Below are 13,687 nucleotides of genomic sequence, written 5' to 3' on the forward strand. Positions count from 1 at the left end.
GTGGCATGGACCTCTGCAATTCAGTCAAGACAAAGGCAGCCTGTGGCTTCATCATTGCCCGCGGCAGCCGTGTCAACCTCGACCCCGATGATGTGGTGGCCAGGCTCAAGAGCATCCTTGGCGGAGTTGACGTCGCCGACAAAGTAGAACATCACCAACATGATATCTTGAGGATGCAGGTGATCGACGGAATTTGCTACCAGGCCAGAGACATGGAAATGGAGCGGTTCTGCGGAGTTGTCATGCACACGATTGCACGCTGTCAAGCTCTTCTGGAAGAGGCCCAGCAGCCCTAAGAGCCTCCCAGCGCCAGCAGCTCCGTAGGCGGAGGCGGGTCGGGACACTCGGAGTGAACAGTTGCAAGGGTGCTATGCTGATCATGGAGTCCGAGAAGACCATCGTCAGAAGGTCGCCAGCTCAGCCTTTTAGCTTATATTTTATTATAATTGTATGCATATGTAGGTCGTGAGTGTTCTCGGCCTTGCCGCATTTGGCATTTTAAATTATCCTGAATATGTAAGACAATTATTAAGAATTATTAACCGTTGCCATTGTAATTTTGCCTCAACAGTGAGCAGGGCGCACACATGGACGCCAGAGCGGAGCGCGCCGTGGCCGCCTCAACGGCGAGCAACTACGTGGTCAACCTTTTGCCATCAATAAATTTTGACCATGTTTCTCGTCACATTGTTGATTACAACGTCATAAGTAATTGCAAATCTGTTCACACCTATCAAACTAATATGTGTTCACACTTAGCACCGGGCTATAAAAACTACCCACTCGAAAATTACTTCACAGTTCCTCTACTCATCACCCACAAAACTGGTTCTTTCTGTCAAGTCGTTCCGCCATGACCGGAAGGATGAGTTTAGGGTGGACATATAACCAAGCAGCAAAGACCAAGGCCATGGAAGCACTAGAGAGGTCCCGCCGCGAAGCCACATCCGCAACAGAGATGTCCCAGCGCGCCGCAAAGCCCTCGAACGAGCTCTCACGGGCACGCGAGGGCTCTCACAAGCGCATTCGCGGCATCGGCCATTGCGACGAGCCGGCATTCCAAAAGTCCTTCGCCGGCGACGACGACATTTTCGCTGATGTCACTACGCAGCAGGAGCTGTTCGACGGCTTGATCATGGTGCTCAAGATCAGTGATGCCTCGGTTGACAAGGCGACCGGCCTCGTCGAGCAATTATGGGTGACAATGCGAAGCTCTTCAAGTTGGTCGCCAAGAAGGAGGAGGAGGCCGCCGATTGGAAGATGCTTCATGAGCAGAGCAATGCCTCGGAGATGTCGCGGAAAGCGGTCGTCGAGGAACTGATGGGTGTCTTGAGGAAGCTCCAGATCGAGCGCGAGTAGGAGGTTGTAGCGCCCCGAGTCCGATGTGCCAGGTGTCTTCCAGTTATTCACTGTTGTTGCCTTGTCATTGCTTGGGTGTCATGCATTGCATGTCATGTCATCTTGTGCATTGCATTTGTATACATGTTCGTCTCATGCATCCGAGCATTTTTCCCCGTTGTCCATTTTGCAATCCGGGGCTCCGATGTCCTCCGGTGTCCTCGCTCCGTCACCCACGACCAACCGGAGGTCGCCACGTGGCAGCCCGCCACCGCGCCGCCGCCGAAGCCCGGGGCCGGCCCTCCCCGCCGCCCGACCGGGCCGCGCCTCCCCGCGCATGGGCGCCGCACCCCGCCACCCGCTTCCTCCTCCGCTCCGGTCAGCATCGGCCGGCGCCGCCGCACGCCATCGCCGGACGCCACGCCAAGCTCCGGTCCCCGCCGCCTCGGTTCGCTGCTCCGCCCCGCTGATCGTCGCCCCTCGCCGCCCCGGCGACGGATCCGACCGCCCCATCGCCGGATCTGCCGACCCCGACCGGATCCCGCTACCCCGGCAACGCCCCGCACTCTCCGGTGAACAATAACTCCGGCGAGCTCCTCGGTTCACGTGCCGCCTCGAAACCCTAGATCTCAGATCCACTTCTCGGGGTTGACTTTTCCCTTTCCTCTTGTTATTTTTTGCATACTTTGACATGCTATAACTCTGCATCCGTAGCTCCGATTCGTGTGTGTAGCATATCAAAGTGTTCGTCTCGACGAGTACATCATTTCATCTCATTGCATCATTTTCATTTGAGCTCATCTTCATGCCCGAAATGCTGTTGGAAGAGGGCTATGTGATGAATATGTCAGATCTGTTTCTGCAAATAGCCTTTTGTCATTTTTGCCATGATTAATGTGTGCATGCTATGATCCTGAGCTCTAGATGTGTTTTGTTATATGCCATGCCATCTTTACAGGGGTGTATGCCATGTATTTTTGTGATATTTGTGGTGACTAGCACAAGCATGCAAAGAAGCTTACTCAATGATGCTGATTTCAGGGACTTAGAATTTCACCAAGTCCTTGTCCTATTATTGTTTTTATGCCATATGTTCATGTTGTTTCCTAGTGATCCGTGCCTCTTTTGAGCATGATCAGTAAGGATGTTTTGTAGATATTGTTATGTGCTTTCCATCCATGTCTTTGTTTGCAATTATGGAGCAACCTAGCTTGAGTCAATCGAGCTCTACTTTTGCTATAAAATGTTCCTGGCAGATTGTTAACATGTTTAGCGATTTTGCCGAGCTTGTTGTTGTTGATCTGTGCATGCTATGTTGTTGTTCTTTCCATGTATAGCTTCTATGCCATGTCTTCTTGCTGGGTGTATGCTTAGATTATCATGCAATGCTTTGTAGTGAGTGCATCGAGCTCGTAAACATGCCTACTTGATATCTGTTTTGCCATGCTCCAGTTTTTCACCAAGTCTGAATCTGTTTATGTTTTTGCTATGTTCACATGCTTGCAATTGTGTTTTCTGATCCCTTTTGGCTCATGGTCACTAAGGGGCTTTGTTATATGCTTTGAGTAGTTTCATGACAGGCCTTGCTTTGCCATGATATGTTCCTGTAGCATGTAGTTTTCATGCTCTAAAGATTGCTTCCTGATGATAAATTCCTGACTTGTGTTAATTTCACTAAGTCTGAAACATGTTATCTTTTGCCATGCTTGTTTGAACCTGTTAATGAGTGAATTATCCATAGCTCAGTGTTCATCTTTTGTTGAGCATCATTAGTGGATCCCTGCCATGTATTTTGTTGTCATGTTTGAGTGCTGTAGCATATTTATCTTGATGCATTTAGATGGCTACTTGCTGATTATCGCAGACCGGTGCCATATTTGTTTTGCTTGCCGTTTCTAAACCGTGCATCCGATTCCGGTGATCTTTCTATTGATTTCGACTGAAATAAACTCCTCTTTCCAGTGGCACTCTTGGATTTCTAAGTTGAGGCCAGGTTCAATCTTTTCTTTTCAAATCATGCATATGCATCACATACCGCATCCCGCATATCATGCCATGTTCATGTGTTGGTTGTTTACTATGTTGTGTGCTTCTTTCCGGTGTTGCTCTTCGGGTTGGTTCCGATAACGTCGCATTTGTGAGGACCCGTTCAACTACGTCCATTTTTCTTCTTCATGGACTCGTTCTTCTTCCTTGCGGGATTTCAGGCAAGATGATTATACCCTCGAAATCACTTCTATCTTGCTTGCTAGTTGCTCGCTCTTTTGCTATGTCTATGCTGCGATACCTACCACTTTCTTATCAAGCCTCCCATATTGTTAAGCCAAGCCTCTAACCCACCTTGTCCTAGCAAACCGTTGTTTGGCTATGTTACCGCTTTGCTCAGCCCCTCTTATAGCGTTGCTAGTTGCAGGTGAAGATGAAGTTTGTTCCTTGTTGGAACCATGGAGATGTTGTTCCTTGTTGGAACATGATTATTGTTGGGATATCACAATATATCTTATTTAATTAATGCACCTATATACTTGGTAAAGGGTGGAAGGCTCGGTCTTATGCCTCGTGTTTTGTTGCATTCTTGCCGCCCTAGTTTCCGTCATATCGGTGTTATGTTCCCGGATTTTGCGTTCCTTACGCGGTTGGGTTATAATGGGAACCCCTTGACAGTTCGCCTTGAATAAAACTCCTCCAGCAATGCCCAACATTGGTTTTACCATTCGCCACCTAGACTTTTCTTTCCCTTGGGTTCTGCAGACTCAAGGGTCATCTTTATTTTAAACCCCTCGGCCAGTGCTCCTCTGAGTGTTGGTCTAAACTGAGCTGCCTGCGGGGCCACCTCGTGGAAACTTGAGGGTTGGTTTTACTCGTAGCTAGTCTCATCTGAGTGTGCCCTGAGAACGAGATATGTGCAGCTCCTATCAGGATTTGTCGGCACATTCAGGCGGTGTTGCTGGACTTGTTTTACCATTGTCGAGATGTCTTGTAACTGAGATCCTGAGTCTGATCGGGTCTTTCCGCTAGAAGTAATATCCTTCGTTGACCATGAGAGCTTGTGATGGGCTAAGTTGGGACTCCACTACAGGGATTTGGACTTTCGAAAGCCGTGCCCGCGGTTATGGGCAGATGGGATTTTGTTAATGTCCGATTGTAGAGAACTTGACAGCTTAACTTAATTAAAATGCATCAACCGCGTGTGTAGCCGTGATGGTCTCTTTCCGGCGGAGTCCGGGAAGTGAACACGGTGTTGGAGTTATGCTTGACGTAAGTAGTCTAGGATCACTTCTTGATCATAGTTTCTCGACCGTGCTTTGCCTTCTCTTCTTGATCTCATTTGCGTATGTTAGCCACCAAATATGCTAGTCGCTTGCTGCAGCTCCACCTCATACCTTTTACCCTACCTATAAGCTTAAATAGTCTTAATCGCGAGGGTGTGAGATTGCTAAGTCCCCGTGACTCACAGATACTTCCAAAACCAGTTTGCACGTGTTGATGTTACCGAGTAGGTGACGCAACCAAGCTCAAGGAGGAGCTCGACGAAGATCTTGTCCTTTGTGTTGTTTCGTTCTAGTTGATCAGTAGTGGAGCCCAGTTGGGGTCGATCGGGGATCTGTGTAGCATTTGGGGTAGTCTTCTTTTATTTTGGTTCCGTAGTCGGACCTTGAGTGTATTTGGATGAATGTAATACGTTATTCATGTATTTTGTGAAGTGGCGATTGTAAGCCAACTATGTATCTCTTTCCCTTTATGCATTACATGGGTTGTGTGAAGATTACCTCACTTGAGACATTTCTTTCAATGCGGTTATGCCTCTAAGTCGTGGTTCGACACGTGGGAGATATAGCCGCATCGAGGGCGTTACAGAGGTGGAGGAATCCGTCGCTGCTTTCAAGAAAAGTTGTGAGGAATTGAAGAAGGAGCTGGAGGATTTCGCCGCCCGGTGATCCATCGACGAGTAGAGACAGTAGTGACCCAGATCGTCGTGTGCAATTTCCTTCTTCTCTTGCCCCCGTGTCTTCCGGGCTTTGTCGCATGTGGAATTTTAAATTATCTAGAATATGTAAGACAATTATTATCCGCGCCATTGTAAATTTGTCATCGTATTATCCGTTGCCATTTTATTTGTGGTCGTATTATCCGTTGCCCTATGTGGCAATTTAAATTAGGGCGGAATATGAGTTGAAAACACGAAGAAAGCAAATGCTGCCATGGGATCACAAGCAAACACCCACCGGTGTGCGTCGGTCCTAAACAAGTGGTTTTTAACCCCTTTCTGCGATGACATTTGGAACGGTCGCCAACTGAGTGTAGGCGATAGGGGGGGTCCTTCCCACACGACCCAGAAACCGTCGGGGATAGGGACCCTACAGTACTCCAACTCGTTTCTACTCGCATTGCCATCGCAGTCGGTATTATGTGGTGCTACGTTTATGATGTGCGGCCCATCACAAATGGCTCACTATTATATAATGTGTACGTTGCGCGGCCCATCACAAACGGTTCACTGTTAAGAAGATTAGCTAATGGTCATACGAGTGTCGGACAGGATTATGAAACATCGGATCGTCGTAACATCATCGTACACGACAACTATCGCATTGTTTGTGGTGCAACGTTTACGATGCATACTTCATCAAAAACAATTCATGGTTGTGAATCATGTACGATAAGGCAACTAACACAAACGTTTAGTTTGCCCGCACCGTTTGTGAAATTGCACACGCTTTGGAAACAGCAACTGTGTGCATGCTTGCACACGTTTCCTCTCTATGAACCTTCTTGGATTATGGTGTATATTGCAAACGTTTATGTTTTACCAACCATGTGTGTCGTTACAACATGGAGAGTGTAATTTCACCGTAATTTAATTCCTGCTATTTCAAATTGACTGGATTTGAATTTGAATTTGAATGTATGCTACAGCTTTATTCATATCAATCAGGTTCAAACAACCAATGCATTATTCGATTCATAGGTACATATGTTCAAGAATTACATAAGAACCAAATAAAGAATGATGAACCACAGTTGTATACTTGTACTATTAAATACGGTAAAGAAAGAGGCGAAATATATTATGGTTGCTGAACAAGGTGAAGCGGAATGCCCATATTGTGCCCTCCTCCATGCAGAAGGCACGCACGATTCTAGTCCAACCCCTTGTGATGGTCGAAGGCCCATCCTTCACGGTCTTCATGAAAACATCTAGATAATCATCATGTTCTGGTAGAAATACTTTAACGCATGCCCACCAATCATGTAGTTTGAGAGGAAATTGTCGGTGTCAAAACCGGCGGATCTTGGGTAGGGGGTCCCCAACTGTGCGTCTAAGGCGGATGGTAACAGGAGGCAGGGGACATGATGTTTACCCAGGTTTGGGCCCTCTTGATAGAGGTAAAACCCTACGTCCTGCTTGATTGTTCTTGATGATATGAGTATTACAAGAGTAGATCTACCACCAGATCAGAGAGGCTAAACCCTAGAAGCTAGCCTATGGTATGATTGTATGTTGTCCTACAGACTAAAACCCTCCGGTTTATATAGACGCTGGAGGGGGCTAGGGTTACATAAAGTCAGTTACAAAGGAGGAGATATACATATCCGTATTGCCTATCTTGCCTTCCACGCCAAGTAGAGTCCCATCCGGACACGGGACGAAGTCTTCAATCTTGTATCTTCATAGTCCAACAGTCCGGCCAAAGGATATAATCCGGCTGTCCGGAGACCCCCTAATCCAGGACTCCCTCAGTAGCCCCTGAACCAGGCTTCAATGACGATGAATCTGGCACACAGTGTTGTCTTCGGCATTGCAGAGCGGGTTCTTCTCCAAATTTTGAATGTCTGTCAAGTAGTGTCCGGCCCCATAAATGTTGGACTTCTTGGCTTCTGTGCCCAATAAGGGCTATCTTCCACGCTCGAATGAATACGAGGAGCCAGGGCGTTTTTACATTCGCCTCCCTAGCCAAATAAATAAATTGGCTATTAAAGGGATGGGGATTCTTAGATCCAATCCATACCATCCTCCCACAGCGAGAATCCATCGGAGCGCGCTTCGGAAAAATCCACTCCAACATGGCCGACCACCGCAGCTCCTCCGCTCGCCCCCGTAGCCCTAAGCTCGGTGTATGGGAGAGGTGTTCTGTCCCACATAGTCGATTAGTCGAACTGCAAACTCAGGGATTTCTCCCTCCAGCGTATATGGTTCCCGTCCGAGCCGGGCTCGCCACCTACAATAGCGGGGAGCAAGCGGAGAGCTTCCCTAGCCCCTCTACGGGGGAGCGGGTGTGCCTTGTTCCTTACTTATTAAGGGGACTCGGATTTCCAAGTCATCTGTTCCTCCGCGGGCTCCTGGAGTTTTACGGCCTCCAACTACATAATTTCACCCCTGCTTCCATATTACACATCGCCGGCGACGTTGCCCTTTGCGAGTTATTCCTAGGCTGTGAGGCTCATTTCAAGCTGTGGAAAAGGTTATTTTGCCTTGTCCCCCGCACACAAAAGGGGTCACTTTATCAAGTGGGCGAAGCCGAAATATGGCGCATCGCCGAAACCGGATACCTGTCCGGTACTCCAAAGAAGACGTCCAAAGACTGGCCTTCGGAATGGTTTTATATGGAGGACGTCCCCCTTCCGGACCCTGTTCGGCGGGGTCTTCCTAAGTTCGACAATGCTCCTCTGAAGAAACGTCGAAGCTGGCGCCCACGGAGCCCCCAGGAGGAAGACAACGGAGAGGTCCTTTACCTGATGAACCGGATTAAGGCACTGGCTCAATCAGGATTGACAGTAATCGAGGTTATGTCAATATGCATAATGCAGGGAGTGCAGCCACTTCAATATCGAGGGCACCTCCTGTGGTGTTTTAATGGGGAAGATGATGCCACCTGTTGCGGGTGTAAGGGACCGGACTCCGCTGCTGCTTTAGCAAAAATTATGTCCGAGTTGTTCAAGGGAGAGGAAGAGGAGTTCATCTGCATCAAGCCACGGGATGGATTCTCCATGTACAACCCTCCAAGCTGGGTGAGTTATATCCCCTTACTCCCATTCTTCCTGCATTCTGTGTCGTAGGTACTCACCTTGCCATTTACGGCAGGAACTGCGAAAAGCTGTAAGGGAGGTCAACAGCCCATCTCCACAACCAGAGGACCCTAACCAGGCCCTCTGTCCCAGACTTGAAGAAGATCCGGACATATTCGTGGAGCTGATAGACAGGCAGTTCTATCAATTGAGCTGCGATGACGCCATGGTGGCCATTGCAGCCGACTATCCCGGACTGCTCCATGCGTCGCATGTAAGCAAAACCAAAATCCCAACTCCAAAAACTAGGATCCCCCTTTTAGACACTTCACCTACCATATACATATGGTGTTTTACAGGGAAGGCATTCGGGACGCCGTGCCGAACCCGCAGCAACTCGCCAACAAGAGGCACCAAGGCCGGGTAGGCCAAAAACGAAGGCGGTCAGGACGGAGACGTCGGCGTAGAGGTATGCCAAAAAACCACGCTCCGTGGTTGTCGTCTTTCTTAAAATGTAATGACGTCTGAGGGAGTCCTAGATTAGGGGGTATCCGGACAGCTGGACTATATCCTTTGGTCGGACTGTTGGACTATAAAGATACAAGATTGAAGACTTCGTCCCCTGTCCAGATGGGACTCTTCTTGGCGTGCAAGGCAAGCTTGGCAATACGGATATGTAGATCTCCTTCCTTGTAACCGACTCTGTGTAACCCCCCTCCAGTGTCTATATAAACCGAAGGGTTTTAGTCCGTAGGACAACAAACAATCATACCATAGGCTAGCTTCTAGGGTTTAGCCTCTCTGATCTCCTGGTAGATCTACTCTTGTACTACTCATATTATCAAGAACAATCAAGCAGGACGTAGGGTTTTACCTCCATCAAGAGGGCCCGAACCTGGGTAAAACATCGTGTCCCCTTCCTCCTATCACCATCCGCCTTAGACGCACAGTTCGGGACCCCCTACCTGAGATCCGCCGGTTTTGACACCAACATTGGTGCTTTCATTGAGAGTTCCTCTGTGTTGTCACCGTTAGGCTTGATGGCTCCTTCGATCATCGATAGCGATGCAGTCCAGGGTGAGACTTTCCTCCCCGGACAGATCTTTGTATTCGGCGGCTTTGCACTACGGGCCAACTCGCTTGGCCATCTGGAGAAAATCGAGAGTTACGCCCCTGGCTGCCAGGTCAGGTTTGGAAGCTTAAACTACACGGCCGACATCCGCGGAGACTTGATCTTCGATGGATTCGAGCCCCTGCCGAGTGCGCCGCACGGTCACGATGAGCATGATTTAGCTCTACCATCGGATAGTGTTTAGGAGACCGCACCGGCAACCGCTCCGACCCTCAATTCGGAGCCAATTGCGCCATCCATGGACGGGTGGATAGACCCCGCCACGGAGGGCGCATTGTCAGCGGCGATCGAGCCGAATATCGACCTTACCCTTCACGGGAGCCGTGACGTCAAATTGCCGGATCCTTCCCTGGCCACGGACTCTGATCCGCCTGCGCCCGTGCCTATCGAACCCGACTGGGCGCTGATCATGGAGTTCACCTCCGCTGATATATTTCAGCACTCGCCCTTCAATGACATACTGAACTCATTAAGGTCTCTCTCCCTGTGAGGAGAGTCCTGGCCGAACTATGTTCGGCAGGATTGGGATGCGGATGACGAAGAAATTCGCGGCCCACCCACCACCCACTTAGTAGCCACTGTCGACAATTTGACCTACATGCTCGACTTCAACTCCGAAGACATCGACGGTATGGAAAACGATGCGGGAGACGAAGAGGAACCACTGCCCACAGGGCACTGGACAGCCACCTCATCATATGATATATACATGGTGGACACACCCAAAGAGGGCAATGGTGACGGGACGGCGGAAGATGACCCCTCCAAGAAGCAACCCAAGCGCCGACGTCAGCGGCGCCGCTCTAAGTATCGCCAAAGCAAAATCGGTGACACCGGCACAGGAGATAATAACATTCCGGAAAGTGCCGAAGACAACACTACTAGAAAAAGGGCTATAGATGGGATTGACACTAATGGCGCACCAGACAAGCAGTGCGCCATTAGTATATACTAATGGCGCACCACCTTCTGATACGCCATTAGAGCTGAAACTACTAATGGCGCACCTGGCCCAGGGTGCGCCATTAGTATCAAATTTTTTTTTTGAACTAGTGCGCCTGTCCAAACATACTAATGGCGCATCCAGACACAGTGCGCCATTACTAGTTGTAACTAGTAATGGCGCACCTGTAAGAAAGTGCGCCACTAATGTTGTTTTTTTATTATATTTTTTATTCCTTTTTTTGCAAAACTACTAATGGCGCACTGTTCGACCATGCGCCATTACTAGTTTAAACTAGTAATGGCGCACTGTGGAACAGTGCGCCATTAGTATGTTTTTTGTGCAAAACTACTAATGGCGCACCACCAGACGGTGCGCCATTAGTTACCTGGATTACTAATGGCGCATTTAGAGTTGGTGCGCCATTAGTAAGTGGGCAGCAACAAGATATTTTGGACAGCCTCTCCTACCCACACTCACTTTCTCCCCACTTCATTCTTTCCACCTCCTCCTTGTCTCGGGTGCCTCCTCTTTTTCACCTCATTTCCACCATAGATTCATTCAATTTAAGTGGTTAAATTACCTTGTTTTGATAGGTAAGTAAGAGGGGAAGCTATATTTATGTTGTTCTCCCTACAACAATGTGCACATGCACTTTTTATGGCCTAGCTAGATCTATGTATGTTCGTGGTGTTGCATATGTTTGTGGTGTTGCATATGTGTTTGTGTTTGGAGGTGTACTAGTATTTGAAATGCGATAGTTGCCAATATTTTGCCGGAATGTTGATTCATTTCCGTTTCGGCGAGAATTTTGGCATTAAGCATTCTTTTTGGTCCTATTTTTAGGGAAAGTCATGCCAAAATTTTTCTTGGTTCTAAAATATCATTTTGCTCTACCCCGCAGGCGACCATGGTCCGCATGATGACCGAAGGCATCGTGAATAGGTTTTTGTGGTCCGCGAAGACCGAGATGCTTCAAAAGAACGAGACGGAGATAAGATGTCCGTGTCGAAGATGCAAGCTAAAGAGCCTTATTGCGGACCCGGAATCCGGGCAGGTGCGGGACCACCTGCTCTTGCATGGTTTCATGGATGGCTATCGGTGGCAAGGTGATGAAGATGACTACGAAGTCGTCCATGGGGGCCGGGCAAGAAATGAGGAAGGGCAGCAAGGCAACCACCGCGGCTCGGGCGGGCGAGAAGACGAAGAATCCCCAGGAGGTGATCACGACGGTGATGCTGTACACAGTCATCATGTAGAAGATGCAGTACATGATAATGAGGAAGATGCTGGAGCAGACGACGGGCATGATCATGAAGATGATGATGCCGACGGAGCAGACGACGCTGGACCATCGATGGGCTGGGTGCAGGACCCTCATATTCAAGAGCTGCTTCTCAAGCAGACGGATAACGCAAGAGCTGCCGCCCGAGAGAAAGCCAAGATGGATCAACTTGAGTTAGACGCAGTTACTCCATTGTATGAAGGATGCAGCCCCGAGGATACCCGCCTGAAAGTAACGCTTATGGCTCTGGAGATGAAGGTAAAACACAAAATGACCGAGGCATGCTTCGACGAGAACATGTCATTCTGGCACGAACGTCTTCCCAAGGGGAACAAGTGCCCGACCAGTTTGGAGGAGGCGAAGAAAAACGTGTGTCCTCTGGATTTACCGCACGTGAAATACCATGTGTGCATGAACAATTGCATCATTTATCGGGACGAGCACGCGGAGTCTACCATATGTCCGGTGTGCGGCGTCACTCGATACAAGAAGAGGAAGAAAGCTCCTCGAAAAGTGGTGTAGTACTTTCCGATCACTCCTTGTCTGCAGCGGTATTTCGCGGACCCTAAGGTAGCAAAGCTCCTGCGTTGGCACCCGGATAGGGAGGAGAAGAAGCGAGAAGATGACGTAGATGATCCGGAGATAGATAAAAAAGACAAGATGCTGAGTCACCCTAAGGATGCGAGCCAGTGGCAAGCGTTGAACTTCGAAGACCCAAAATTTGGGAACGATCCAAGGAACATCGTGCTGGGCGTGAGCACCAATGGAGTCAATCCGTTTGGCAGCCAGAGAAGCACACATAGCACCTGGCCTGTGTTTGTGTGGATGTACAACCTTCCCCCCTGGTTGTGCATGAAGAGGAAGTACATTCACATGAGTATGCTAATTGAAGGACCGAAACAACCAGGGAACGACATCAATCTGTATCTGGGGCTGCTGAAAGAGGAGCTTGACACGCTGTGGAAAACGCCAGCCAATACATGGGACGCCGCAGAGAAAGAATATTTCCCTATGAGAGCCACGCTGCTCACGACGGTGCACGGCTATCTCGGTTACGGATATGTCGCGGGGCAGGTGTTCCACGGATTTTCTGGATGCTTCAGGTGCATGGATGACACAACGTATCGCTAGCTAGATAGAGATCCCGGGTCTTCGAAAACCGTGTTCATGGGACATCGAAGGTGGCTTCGCGACGATGACCCGTGGAGAAAACGCAAGGATCTGTTCGATGGTGAAACCGAACCCCGAGGATGCCCGCGTACGAGGAGCGGCGAGGAAATAGACGAGCTGTTGAAAAATTGGAAAGACTGCCCACTGCCGGGAAAGAAGCAAAAGGCGCCAGAGCCGGGAAAGAAGCGAAAGGCGCCAGAGCCGCTGCTGAAGGTATGGAAAACGAGGTCTGTTTTCTGGGACTTGCCGTACTGGAAGATCCACCGTGTGCCTCACAGCGTTGATGTCATGCATATCACGAAGAACGTGTGCGAGAGTCTGCTTGGTACCCTACTCAACATGCCAGAGAGGACCAAAGATGGGCCGAAAGCAAGGGCAGACTTGAAATCAATGGGCATCAGGCAGGAGCTTCACGCTATATATGATGATCATGATGATGATGATGAGGCGAAGCAGGACACGGAAAGTCGTCGCAAAGGCAAAAAGGCCAAGAAGACCGAAAATGACTACCCTCCCGCGTGCTTTACTCTAAGTCAGGAGGAGATCGAGCAGTTTTTCACCTGCCTCGTAGGAGTAAAACTTCCTTACGGTTACGCGGGGAAGATAAGCAGATACCTACACTGGTAGAAAAAGGGCCTATAGTCCCGGTTCGTAAGGGCCTTTAGTCCCGGTTCAGGAACCGGGACTAAAGTGTTGGTACTAATACCTCCACCCTTTAGTCCCGGTTCAATCCAGAAACGGGACTAAAGGCCCTCCACGTGGGCAGTGCGCAGAGCCCAGTCAGGAGACCCTTTGGTCCCGGTTGGTGCCA

The sequence above is a fragment of the Triticum urartu genome, chromosome 2, assembly GCF_003073215.2.
Source record: "Triticum urartu cultivar G1812 chromosome 2, Tu2.1, whole genome shotgun sequence".
Taxonomy (NCBI): Eukaryota; Viridiplantae; Streptophyta; class Magnoliopsida; order Poales; family Poaceae; genus Triticum; species Triticum urartu.